Source organism: Orcinus orca, chromosome 3 (genome assembly GCF_937001465.1).
Source record: "Orcinus orca chromosome 3, mOrcOrc1.1, whole genome shotgun sequence".
NCBI lineage: Eukaryota > Metazoa > Chordata > Mammalia > Artiodactyla > Delphinidae > Orcinus > Orcinus orca.
This window is the reverse complement of record NC_064561.1, coordinates 3,630,710-3,642,798: the sequence shown is the minus strand read 5'-3', so window position 1 is coordinate 3,642,798 and position 12,089 is coordinate 3,630,710.

Sequence of the window (12,089 nt, the reverse complement as noted above, 5' to 3'; positions counted from 1 at the left end):
TTTTTCCATATTGAAGGTCTGTGGCAACTCTGTGTCAAGCAAGTCTATCGGCGCCATTTTTCCAACAGCATTTGCTGCCTTCGTATCTCTGTGTCACATTTTGGTAATCCTTGCAAAATTTCAAACATTGTCATTGTGAATATATTTGCTACGATGATCTGTGATCAGTGTTCTTTGACATTATTATTGTAATTGTTTTGGGGCACCATGTAAGATGGTGAACTTAATTGATAAATGTGGTGTGTTCTGACCGCCCCACCCACTGGGTGTTCCCCCATCTCTCCCCATCTCCTTGGGCCTCCTTATCCCCTGAAACACAACCATACTGAAATTAGATCAGTTAGTAACCCTACAATGGCCTCTAGGTATTCCAGTGAAAGGAAGAATCACACGTTTCTTTAAATCAAAAGCTAGAAATGAGGGACTTCCCTGGTAGCGCAGTGGTTAAGAATCTGCCTGCCAATGCAGGGGACATGGGTTCGATCCTTGGTCCGGGAAGATCCCACATGCTGTAGAGCAGCTAAGCCCATGCGCCACAACTACTGAGCTCGCGAGCCACAACTACTGAAGCCCGCGTGCCTAGGGCCCGCGCACCGCAGTGAAGAGTAGCCCCCGCTCGCCGCAGCTAGAGAAAGCCCGCGGGCAGCAATGAAGACCCAAAATAAATAAATAAATTTTTTAAAAGAGCTAGAAATGATTAATCTTAGTGAGGAAGGCATGTCGAAAGCTGAGACAGGCCAACAGCTGGGCCTCTTGCTACAAATAATTAGCCAAGCCGTGAATGTAAAGGAAACGTTCCTGAAGGAAATTAAAAGTGCTACTCCAGTGAACACGTGAACGATAACAGAGTGAAAGAGCCTCCCTGCTGATAGGGTAGAAGTTTTCGTGGTCTGGATAGAAGATCAAACCAGCCAGAACATTCCGTTAAGTCAAAGCCTCATCCAGCGCAAGGCCCTAACTCTCTTCAGTCCTTTGAAGGCTGAGAGAGGTGAGGAAGCTGCAGAAGAAAAGTGTGAGGCCAGCCGAGCTGTGTTCATGAGGTTTAAGGAAAGAAGCCGTTTCCATGACATCAAAGTGCAAGGGGAAGCAGCAAGTGCTGGTGTAGAAGCTGCAGCAAGTTCTCCAGGAGATCTAGTTAAGACCATTCAGGAAGGTGGCTACACTAAGCAGATGTTCAGTGTGGGTAAAACAGCCTTCTATTATTGGAAGAAGATGTCATCTAGGACTTCCATAGCTAGACAGGAGAAGCCAATGCCTGGCTTCCAAGCTTCAAAGGTCAGGCTGGCTCTCTTGTTAGGGGCTAATGCAGCTGGTGACTTTCAGTTGAAGCCAATGCTCATTTACCATTCCCCAGATCCTAGGGCCCTTCAGAATTATGCTCAATCTACTCTACCTGTGCTCTGTAAATAGAACAACAAAACCTGGATGACAGGATATCTGTTGACAACGTGGTTTACTAAGTATTTTAAGCCCACTGTGGAGACCTACTGAAATGCAGCAGGACCCTGTGGTCCCTCCCCCCACCCCCACTCCCCGCCATGTCCTCAGCCTGCCTTTGTCTGTGGAAAAACTTTAGCCAAAGAATAAGCTTATTCAGAGAAGTGAGAAGTTGCAGAAACAAAGGAAAACAGTCCAACAAGACTAACTAATAATAGTCATTAAGCATAGTTAAGGACTTTTAGTTCCTTCTCAAGGGCTGTAGATAATATTTTGAGCCCTATCCCGTGAGCTGTCTTGTAGAGACTGAAACTCCCACCAGGTGGAAGAAGTTAACTACATGATGACCAGACTGTGGCCATGTCATAAGCTGCCACAGTTCCAAGAATTAGCCTCAAGGAAATGGGAAAAAACCGACCCTGGAACTAAAGATTAACTGTACTTAAAATAATCAAGATGATACTGATCAGACCACCGCATGATCAGTTTCAAGATGCCTGTCAGAGCTGCCTGTGCTGTTTCTGCATCTAGCCCCCTCCCTCCATCTATAAAAGCTCTTGCCCACTGATTGTCGGTGGGGGGCGAGTCAGCCTTTGGACAGTTGCCCCCACCCACCCCCGCACCGTGGTTGCCAGTATCCGAAATAAAGCACACTTTCCTTTCCACCGAACGTGCCTCTTTATTGGCTTTTGAGCTGCAAGCAGCCAGACCCCACTTTTGGTTACGCTACATCTCAGAGAAAAGGGTTCCTTTCAAAATATAACTGCTCATCGACAAGGCACCTGGTCACCCAAGAGCTCTGACGCTGACGGACAATGAGATTCTTGTTGTTTTCATGCTTGCTAACTCAATATAGGGAAGAAACTTTGTACTCTATTACAAGTTAATCACTAAAGGGATGTTGCCTGTAAGCCTTAAATTATACATAATGGCCCATCTCTGGGAAGCCGGTCTCCCAGGAGCGTTAATTTAAAACACCTTAGTTCAGATCGCAGGAAACCTCCTGACCAGGTCCACCTGTGAGCGGCTGCAGGCAGGAAGAAATTAACACAACCCAGAACCAGAACTTTACCCCCGCCCCTTCTAGTATAAAAGAACCCGGAATTCTAACTCGGGGAAGGTGGTTCTTTGGGACACTAGTCCACCATCTTCTCCGTCTGCTGGCTTTCCGAGTAAGATCGCTATTCCCTTCCCCAACACCTCATCTCTTGATTATTCGCCTGTCGTGCAGCACGCAGCACAAGCTTGGATTCGGTAAGAAAACAACACCCATGTTGCAGCCCATGGAGCAAGGGGTCATTAACACTTTCATGTCTTATTCTTTAAGAAATTCATTTTTGGGAATTCCCTGAAGTCCAGTGGTTAGGACTCCGCACTTTCATTGCCCGCGGGTTTGATCCCTGGTCAGGAAACTAAGATCCCACAAGACGGGCGGTGCAGACAAAACAAAAGGAAAAAAAAAAAAAAAAAGAAGAAGTACATTTCGAAAGGCTACAGCTGCCATGAACGGTGATTCCTCTGATGGATCTGGGCAAAATCAACTGAAAACCTTCTGGAAAGGACTGACCATTCTAGATGCCATGAAGACCATTCGTGATTCATGGGAAGAGGTTAGAGTATCAACATCAACAGGAATTTGGGAGAAGTTGGTGCCAACCCTCATGGATGACTTTGAGGGGTTCAAAACTTCAGTGGAGGAAGTCACTGCAGATGCTGTGGAAACAGCAAGAGAACTAGAATTAGAAGTGGATTCTGAAGATGGGACAACTGCTGAAATCTCAGGATAAAACTTTCACAGGTGAGGAGTTGCTTCTTATGGATGAGCAAAGAGAGTGGTTTCTGGAGATGGAAGCTACCCCTGGTGAAGACGCTGTGACGATTGTTGCAATGACAACAAAGGATTTAGGATATGACAGAAACTTAGTTGATAAAGCAGCCGCAGGGTTTGAGGGGATTGACTTAAGTTTTGAAAGAAGTTCTGCTGCAGGTAAAATGCTATCAAATAGCACAGCACGCTACAGAGAAATGGTTCATAAAAGGAAGGGTCAGGGGCTTCCCTGGTGGCGCAGTGGTTGGGAGTCCGCCTGCCGACGCAGGGGACGCGGGTTCGTGCCCCGGTCCGGGAAGATCCCACATGCCGCGGAGCGGCTGGGCCCGTGAGCCATGGCCGCTGAGCCTGCGCGTCCGGAGCCTGCGCTCCGCAGCGGGAGAGGCCACAGCAGTGAGAGGCCCGCGTACCGCAAAAAAAAAGGAAGAGTCAATTGATGCAGCAAAGTTCACTGTTGTCTTATTTTAAGAAATCGCGGCAGCCACCCCAGCCGTCAGCAACCATCACCCTGATCAGTCAGCAGCCATAGAGGCCAGACCCTCCACCAGCAAAAAGATTACGACTCGCTGAAGGCGCAATGATTAGCATTTTTTAGCAAGAACGTAATTTGTTTTTTTTGTTGTTTTTTTTTTTGCGGTACGCGGGCCTCTCACTGTTGTGGCCTCTCCCGTTGCGGAGCACAGGCTCCGGACGCGCAGGCTCAGCGGCCATGGCTCACGGGCCCAGCCGCTCCGCGGCATGTGGGATCTTCCCGGACCGGGGCACGAATCCGTGTCCCCTGCATCGGCAGGCGGACTCTCAACCACTGCGCCACCAGGGAAGCCCAAGAACGTAATTTTAAATGAAGGTATGCACTTTTTTTTTTTTTTTTTTTTTGCGGTATGTGGGCCTCTCACTGTTGTGGCCTCTCCTGTGGCGGAGCACAGGCTCCGGACGCGCAGGCTCAGCGGCCATGGCTCACGGGCCCAGCCGCTCCGCAGCATGTGGAATCCTCCCGGACCGGGGCACGAACCCCTGTCCCCTACCTCCACAAGCGGACTCTCAACCACTGCGCCACCAGGGAAGCCCAGGTATGTTCATTTTTAAAAGACATAATGCTGTGGTACACTTAGACTACAGTGTAGCGTAAACATAATTTATATGCACTGGGAAACCCCAAAATTCATGTCACTCACTTTATTCCGATATTCACTTTATTGCCATGGACTGGACCTGAACCCACTGTATCTCTGAGGTCTGCCTGAATCTGAATTATCGCATAAGTCTGTTTTTATCTTTAAAACAACCTCTTTTTTAAATTATTTATTTTTATCGGAGTATGGTTGCTTTACAGTGTGTTATTTTCTGGTGTACAGCAAAGTGATTCAGTTATATATACGTATGTATATATATATATATTTCACATTCTTTTCCATTATGGTTTATTACAGAATATTGAATCTAGTTCCCTGTGCTATACAGTAGGTCCTTGTTGGTTATCTATTTTATATCTGCTAATCCCAAACTCCTAATTTATCCCTCCCCCACTCCCTTTCCCCTTTGGTAATCATAAATTTGTTTTCTATGTCTGTGAGTCTGTTTCTGTTTTGTAAATAAGTTCATTTGTATCATTTTTTTAGATTCCACATATAAGGGGTATCATATGATATTTGTCTTTCTCTGTTTGACTTCACTCAGTATGACAATCTCTAGGTCCAACCATGTTGCTGCAAATGGCACTATTTCATTCTTTTTCATGGCTGAGTAATATTCCATTGTGTGCATACATTTATATATTTATTATTATTTATTTATTTATATATGACATCTTTATCCATTCATCTGTTGATGGATACTTGGGTTGCTTCCATGTCTTGACAATTGTAAATAGTGCTGTTATAAACATTGGGGTGCATGTATCTTTTTGAATTTGAGTTTTCTCCGTATATATGCTCAGGAGTGGGATTGCAGGATCATATGGTAGTTCTGTTTTTAGTTTTTTAAATTAATTAATTAATTTATTTATTTATTTTTGGGTGCGTTGGGTCTTCATTGCTGTGTGTGGGCTTTCTCTAGTTGCGGCGAGCAGGGTCTACTCTTCATTGCGGTGTGCGGGCTTCTCATTGTGCTGGCTTCTCTTGTTGCGGAGCACGGTCTCTAGGTGTGCAGGCTTCCTTAGTTGTGGCACATGGGCTCAGTAGTTGTGGCTCGCAGGCTCTAGAGCGCAGGCTCAGTAGTTGTGGTGCACAGGCTTAGTTGCTCCGCAGCATGTGGGATCTTCCTGGACCAGGGCTTGAACCTGTGTGCCCTGCATTGGCAGGCGGATTCTTAACCACTGCGCCACCACGGAAGCCCTGTTTTTAGTTTTTTTAAGGAACCTCCATACACTCGTCTACAGTAGCTGCACCGATTTATACTCCCACCAACAGTGTAGGAGGGTTCCCTTTTCTCCACACCCTCTCCAGCATTTGTTATTTGTAGACTTTTTAATGATGGCCATTCTGAACAGTGTGGGGTGATACCTTGTAGTTTTGATTTGCATTTCTCTAATAATTAGTGACGTTGAGCATCTTTTCATGTGCCTATTGTCCATCTGTATGTGTTCTTTGGAGAAATGTTTATTTAGGTCTTCTGCCCATTTTTCACTTGGGCTCTTTGTTTTTTTGTTATTGAGTTGTATGAGCTGTTTGTATATTTTGGAAATTAAGCCCTTGTCAGTCGCATGGTTTGCAAATATTTTCTTGCAGTCCCTACGTAGGTCGTCTTTTCGTTTTGTTTTGGTTTCCTTTGCTGTGCAAAACAACCTCTTGATTCCATGTTCCCTTCTTGCCTATGGGTGAATGGTTCCATTCATTCATTCTGCCATCCACTCATTCATTTACTGAACAGTGTGTATTGACACCTACTGTATGCCAGGGACGGTTTCAAATCAGGGGACATACTGTTGATTAAAGCAGACCCTGTTCCTACCCTCTTGGGGCTCACAGATCCGTGGGGGAGACATTAGACTAGGCGGTTACAACCGAGGTGGTCCGGGGTGTGATGGGGGATGGTAGGGGGAGGGGAGAGCGGCTGTGGGAGGCTTCCTGGAAGGCATCACTCCAGGGAGAAAGGGTAGTCCAGGTGGGGAGGGGGGAGACACAGCCCAAGGGGTGGGAGGAGCCAGTGTGATCCCACCCTCGTGCAAGACCGGTCCCCCCACCTCCCCCAGAACAGGATGCTTCCTTTATTCGTGGGGACCCAGAAGATACTGCGATGAGCATTTGGTGCCACCAGGGGGCGCCGTCGGACAACAGTTCCTGCCTCTCCTTCTCCACCACCACCCCACCCCCCACCCCGGGCTGGCGACGGCCTTCCTCCTAAGAGAGCCCAGAGGGGCAGGACCCCCAGAGAGTGCCAAGTTCCAGGCCATGCCAAAGGCCTCTCTCCCTGATTACAACCTCCGTAAATAACAACAACCGCAGCCGTATAAATATGCCCATTAACTGGGTGTTTAGAAATCCTTCAGTCGAATGCTGTTGGGAACCAGAGCCCAGAGAGGGCAGACAACTGCCTTAGGTCACACAGCAAGTCCTACCACTGCCTGGCCTACACAGTGTCTCCTCCCAACCCCAAATGCCCCTGGGTGGGGATCTTTATTTTTAACCTGGTCAGTGGACACCGCCTTTTTATAGCCCTGGGAGGCGCCCAGGGTTTCCAATTTCCAAAGGAAGTTTTTAAAAAAATTGTTCCCTTCCCAAGAAAAGGAACTGCCTGACCTCTCAGAGGGGCCTGGCCCAATCTCTTATTTTCCCTGAGGCTCCCCGGGGTCCCTCAGACCCCTCACCAGGTGCTATGCCCATTCCCACCCCTTGCTGGGTCTTAGAGTCCCCTTCTGTCATTTGGGGCCATCATGCTCTCTGGCAGCCTCCTGAGGATTCCCAAACTTTGCTTACCTGTCTAACTGTCCTCAGCATCTTTGCTGGCCATCTGCCCTCTTGTTTACTTAATTTCTTTCCTATTCATTGAGTCCTTTATTTTTAAAATATTTATGTATGTATTTATTTTGGCTGCACTAGCTCTTAGTTGCGGCATGCAGGATCTAGTTCCCTGACCAGGGATCAAACCCGGGCCCCTTGCATTGGGAGCACGGAGTCTTACCCACTGGACCACCAGGGAAGTCCCTCCTTGAGTCCTTTAATATTTTTCTTTAAAGAGGTTTAAAAAACAGCTCTTCCCCACCCCCCGCCCTGGAATTAGATACTGGTGAGGGTTGCAAAACCTTGAGATTATACTAAAGCCACTATGTATGCTTTAAAATGATCCATTTTATCTCAGAAAAAGATTGTAAAAAATACGAACTCGTCTTTATTTTTAAACTTGGGTCATTTTCAGGATTAACATCTGTGAACTCACATGTTGGGAGCAGAGGGCCTAGCGACGCTTTGTTCCTCAAGACACATTCAAATAAATACATAACTACTTAAATTTTTTTAAAGTTCATCTGTGTATGGGACTTCCCTGGTGGTCCAGTGGGTAAGACTCTGCACTCCCAATGCAGGGGGCCAGGGTTCAATCCCTGCTTGGGGAACTAGATCCTGCATGCCGCAACTAAGACCCAGTACAGCCAAAATAAATAAATAATAAATAAATAAATATGTTTTAAAAGGCTCATCTGTGTATCATATGTATAAATAAGTGTGCAGGCAGTAGGTGCCTATAACTGTGACAGCTACACTGAACATTTACTGTGTGCCAGGATGTTTTCAGGGGTAAACTCATTTAATTCTTCATACAGTGCTGGTAGGAAGCTGCTACCATCAACACCATTTTACAGAGAGGAAACTGAGGCTCAGAGAGGGGAAGTGACATTCCCAAGGTCATGTGGCCTGTGTCCTAAAGCACCACGCCACACTGTCCAATGAGCATGTTCATTCTGAGTGAGGAAACTGGACTAAACCAGAGGATTGATTGCAAGGGGGTGACCCCGGGGCAGAATCTGGAGCCCCACCTCATCTCCACCAGCACATGTGTTTCATTCAATTCTATTAAACTTTTTAAAGAACCAGCTTTTGGTTTCATTGGTTTTTCTCTATTGCTTGCCCATTTCTATTTTATTGATTTCTACTCTTTATTCTTTGGGCTTAATTTGTGCTGATTTTTCTAGCTTCCTAAGGTGAAACTTTAGATCAGGCATTGGCATGCTTTTGCTATAAAGGGCTAAACAGTAAATATTTTAGGCTTTGGGGGGCCAGATGGTCTCTGTTGCAATGCAATTCTGCCATTGCAGCATGAAAGCAGCCACAGGGAAGGTGTAAGCACAGGAGTGTGGCTGGACTTGGCCCATGGGCCATAGTTTGCGGATTTCATTTTTCTTGTCTTCTAGTGCAAGCATTTAAAGCTATACATTGTCCTCTAAGCACTGCTTTAGCTGCACTGCACACATTTTTCATATGTTGTGTGGTATGCTCCATTCAAAGTACTTTCTAGTTTTGTTTGTGGCTTCTTCGACTGAAGCTGGGTCACAGCTGCCTACCTGCCAGCTCACTCACCTGTGTTACCTGCCTGCCCTGAGTGGTGGCTGAGTTTAAGGCTCTTTAGAAGTCAATGTTAAGCTACTTCAGCAACTCAAAGGCCTACCTTCCCTGGGACTGAAAGCCTTCTATTAGTCAACACATACTGATTGAGCTCCTACTATGTGCCAGGCATTTTCCTAAGTACCAGCTGTACAGTGGTGAATGAGGCAGCTACAGTAGGGTTCCCACTAGGCCCTAGAGTCACCCCGAGTCAGGAACTCTGCTCCATTTCTCCACAGCCCGTTAAACAGCCCCACCATCCATCTACTTACTGGCTCTGGCCAAAAAACCTAGGAGTCATCTTAGACCTCTCTTCTTCCCCAAACCAATTTATCAAGTCTTGCCAGCCTTACTCCAAAATGGATCTGAAATCTGTTCACTTCTGTCCATCCCACGACCTCTCTCTAATCCGTTCCTCCAGCTGTAGCCAGTGATCTCAAGGCTTAAATCAGGCCATGTCTCTCCTTGGTGTGAAACTCTGCCATTGCTGCCCATAGCCCTGAGGGTAAAACCCAAATTGCTCTTTAGGGCCTAAAGGCCCTGCACCATCTGCCTGTGTCCACCAGCTCCTCCTGCACTCCCCTCACTCACTCTGATCCAGCCACACAGGGTTCCTTGCTCTTCTTGGAACAAGTCACGTGAGTTCATTTATTCATTCAACAAATGCTTAATGAACTACTGTGAATCAGGCCCTCCTCTAGGTGCTGGGGACACAGTATGGAATGAGCTTGAGTAGTTGACATTCTAAGGAAGGGACATGATGAAAAAACAAGGAAGGAAACAAAGAAAAAGATGATGAGGACTTCCTCGGCAGTCCAGTGGTTAAGACTTCACGCTTCCAATACAGGGCGTGCAGGTTCGATCCCTGGTCAGGGAACTAAGATCCTGCGTGCTGCGTGGCGTGGTCAAGAAATAAATAAAATAAAATAGAATTTTTTTTTTTTTAAAAGAAGATGATGACAGGTGTTAAGATTTTAAGGATTAAGAAGGAAGTACCCAGGAGGATGTGGTGGAGGCTGTCTGGGGCTGCGTTTTTAATGATGATCTGGGAGGGCTTCACGGAGGAGGTGACATCCGATGGAGACCTTTCATTGATGGGCTTTTAATAGAAGACATCAGGATTCAGGTCAGGGGGAGAGGGTTGCACTGGGGGATTTCAAATGTCCCGTCCGGTGTTGAGGGTCACTGTCTCTTTTGCAACCTACTAGAAACACAGGTGCTGGGGTCAGGGGAGGGAGCACTTCTCCCCCGCCTTGCAGGAGGGGTGGTGCTGCCTGCGTCTGGTCTGGGTCTTGCCTAACACATGTTGTGGCAACCACTGGGTGGAATCACCCTTTGTCCAGTCCTAACTGAATTTCCTGAAGGAATCCACACCCTCACCCTTTCTCCAGGGACACAGAGTTAGTGCCCTGCAGTGCCAGCCAAGTGCCATCTTCCCAGGAGCTGGTCATCTCAGCTTTTGGGCCTGTGATGTGAGCCCCTGAGCAGTGCTATCTTTAACCTCAGGCCGGGACGCTCTGCTCACTGTAAACACTGCTCAGATAACAGTCCTGGAATCCCACGGGGGCGACCGGCTCCGTGCATGGCAAAGCCATCGGGGCTGCTCCCAAGTGGTTAGGGGGGGACTGAAAGCCCCAGAGGCAAGAGGCATTCATTCATTCACTCACCACATGGGTCACTCAGTGGGGACCAACACAGACCCTCCCAGGGCTCCAGAAGGTCTGAGAAAGGCAAAAACCAAGTAGACAAGCCAATGAGTAGAAAGAACTTCAGGCCCTGATTTCAGTTCTGCAGAGGCAGGAAGTGGGGTAGGGAGTGACAGTGAGTAGGGGCAGTGGCTCCCACTTGTGGGGTGGGCTGCACACTTTGACACCCTCAATCTTGGGTCTCAGCCTTGACCCCGGTGAGCTCGGGCAAACGCCACTCCCTCTGAGCCCTGGTCTGCTCACCTATCAGCAAGGTGGGTCACCATCCTGGCTGTGTGGCCTTGGGCAGGCAACTGGCCTCTCTGAGCTTGTCTTGTCACTGGTAATGTGCAGGTAATCACTGACCCAGGCTGAGTCAGCCAGCACGACCCATTCCTGGGCTACTACGATTGGTCCAATTCCAGTGACCATCAGGACTGTGGCTGGCGTATGCCATTCTGCCGGCTGCCACGGCGGGACCCAGGAGGAAGCAGATCATTCCTAAACTCTGAGCTGCTGCATCAGTCCTCACTGGAAACCTGCCTGAGCTTTAAGATGGCTTTCTCTGGAGAGTCTCAGGCAAAAGTCACAATTCTCAGGTGTGAGCCTTCAAAGAAAGCACGTGGCCCAGATCGGTTTCCCTCTTTGGCGACTCCCGACAAATACAATCTCTTAATAGCCTCAGTTTCCCCCATTTGCAAGATAGGAATAATGGTACTTATTTCCCAGGGCTGCTATTGGCAGCCCACCCAAGCACACAGAATGGTGCCTGCCATCCAGTCAGGGCTCAATAAATGCTGCTGGTCTACATGTTTCCTGAGAGCATCTGCTGACTCAAAATCCACTCTTTCAGGGCAACAACCATATATTCACACCATAGCTGAGTGGGTGTTAGCTGGTAAGTGTGGTTGGGGCCCAGTGAAACCAGGAGTCGGAGAGACCACAGCATGGTCTCCCCACTGTCCCAGGAGCTAAGGACGCAGGGGAGATGACTGCCCTCAGGTATAGCTGGCTCAATCCTCCCCCCGCCTCCAAGGGGGCTCGAACCCTGCCTGGCACACAGTGGGCCCTCAGGAAACACTCAATGACCCACCACCAGGGCACTGCTGTTGGGGAGGGTGAATGTGAATTCACTGTGAATGTGGGAGAAAAACAATTTAACCAGCGAGACGGCAGGACAAAGGGAGGGGTAGGGGCACATCAACTTCATGCACAGACCTCCTGGGCCAGAGGGTCCATGGGCTCCATTGGGGGTCTCTGCGAAGCAGGGCTGAGCTAGGGGCCTTCCTGTTTCCTGAGCCCTTCCTCGCCTTTCCTGAAGGTCAAGCCCTCTTTTCTGTGGCAACCCTCCTGAAAAGCAGGGCTTTTGACTAAGTCAGTGGGTTTTTTTTTTTTTCCCTGCAGTAATACATCTTCCTAATGCACTCTGACAAAGCCCCAGGACACAAACCGAAACTCGGGTGGGAGCCATTAGCCTTTACGTGGACCTTCTACACCTGGTGGCACCCTCTCCCTGCCTTCTCCCCCATCTAGCCCGTGCGGGACTGCCAGGCGGCCCTCTCCCCGTGTCATCCTTTTAACAACATCAGTAAGAGACTCGCAATG